Raw genomic sequence first — 1739 nt, forward strand, 5'->3', positions numbered from 1 at the left:
CATAAGGGGGGTAAATGCTGGAAAATCACACCGAAACCTGTTCCGGAGACATATTCTAAGACTACTTAAACACCCGGTATTGTTTTTCAGTGCCATTTTGACATTAATTTGCATCAATCTCAATAATGAACCTAATGCATGTCTTTATTTCATCTGTATTTATTATTATTGTTTACTTTTTGAGCCTTTTTCTGTTAAAAATGCCCGCCAATTTTGGACCTACACTTCTATCCGCCTTCGCCTTCAACCCATTCAGGCAGATCTACTCAGAATAACACTACTTTGCCTTATTTTACCTGTTTGGATATCTCGCTGAGTTCAAGTAAAATCAAGTATTCAGCTGAAAACACAAAAATGATAATAATATTATGCTTTCTTTCCTGGAAGAATGTTGTTGCGATAGACCCTGCATGAAAAACACCAGGGAATCTGTATTTAAGTGACCTTAATATTATGCGTAAACCTAAGTGTGCATTTGTAGGCGGTGTCGAAATGGGTCTATAGCTCTGCCTGAACTGTCGTCCAATTGGTTTACAAGTCCGGCTGAAGTGACAGGCCATCAAAAACTGTACAGTGTGACTGATTCGGAGACGGCCCTCAACACTCGCCCAGTCGTGTCGAGAGGATCGGTGTCTTTGCAGGTTAGTACGCCGTTATTTTCAATTAAATCTATTGTAAAATGATTTCTTTGATATCCTGGCACACTTTTGTCACCAAAATTAGGAAATTTGTGTGTTTTACATTGACTGCAGCTCTGAAACCAAACTTTGTGGCGATAACTTTGCCGGTGTGCCCGACAATGTGATGCCGGCGTGGTGAATTAACCATTTGCAGCAAATAAAGCGAGAAAGACTATTGAAAGCTTACTCTAATTGTATCTAACTTACATTAGTTGGCACCGTAATGGGCAAATGCGCACAAAAAACCTTTTTTGTTTTCTCAGATTACACGGAATTGAGCACCCGGGCCAGACTGACACTTTCCGGAGCCTGCCCTAGACGGAACTCGAGCCGAGGAATCATAGGTCCAGGTGTGACAAAAGACTTAAAGCTCATGTCTGACGATGACTTTTTTTTGTCAGGAAGCCAAGTGTGTTGTTTTTCCATGCAAGCGAGCCCTTTTGTTGGGTCAAATGACATCAGCATTGCTGCTTCTACATGGATTTTACCTAAAATGTGCAAAAAAAATATAAAAAGTTTGTTCGAATCCAGTTCAAAACCTGCTTTGATGCACAAATATTGCCATTGATGATTTTTTTCACTTATTAAGCCATATGTAAGATAAGCTTTGCCTATTAGAATCGAAAGACATGCCTTGTATGGAGTCTAAGTGCTGCATGTATGATGTAACCGAGTTTGGCTTTTCTACCTTAATTCTTGACGCGAAACGCTGTTACGCATGGCGCTTTCAACGGCAACTTTTATGAATTAATCTGTGTGTCATTGTACCGGAACTTTGTGATCTTTCTCAAAACAGATTATACCTGTGGGAAAAGTGCCTTTAATTTAAATTTGAAGGGGTTGGGTTCTCTTAAAGGTCACATAACCCCAAACCGGAACTCCTGTTTTTAGGGTTACATGCAGTCAGTTTGATACTTAGCACACATTGTTGAGTGCATGCTGCCTAGGATTTGTAAAATACATTGCAAATGGTTGGTTTTGGTATCAACTTGAAGGTATATTTGTAAGCAATAAGAAAATAAGCCATTTTTGTGCTCTACTTTTTGTGTTGATGGTTCC

At 39.5% G+C, this 1739-nt stretch overlaps 1 long non-coding RNA gene across 1 annotated transcript; it reads left to right on the top strand.

Annotated features, from left to right (window-relative positions):
• Nucleotides 1–485: 485 nt before the first annotated feature.
• Nucleotides 486–1198, top strand: LOC127841722 (uncharacterized). The gene is made up of 2 exons (XR_008031286.1): nucleotides 486–641; nucleotides 944–1198. It is a non-coding gene; the product is annotated as an uncharacterized LOC127841722 (long non-coding RNA).
• The last annotated feature ends 541 nt before the right edge of the window (nucleotides 1199–1739 follow it).

The sequence above is a fragment of the Dreissena polymorpha genome, chromosome 8 (assembly GCF_020536995.1).
Source record: "Dreissena polymorpha isolate Duluth1 chromosome 8, UMN_Dpol_1.0, whole genome shotgun sequence".
NCBI lineage: Eukaryota > Metazoa > Mollusca > Bivalvia > Myida > Dreissenidae > Dreissena > Dreissena polymorpha.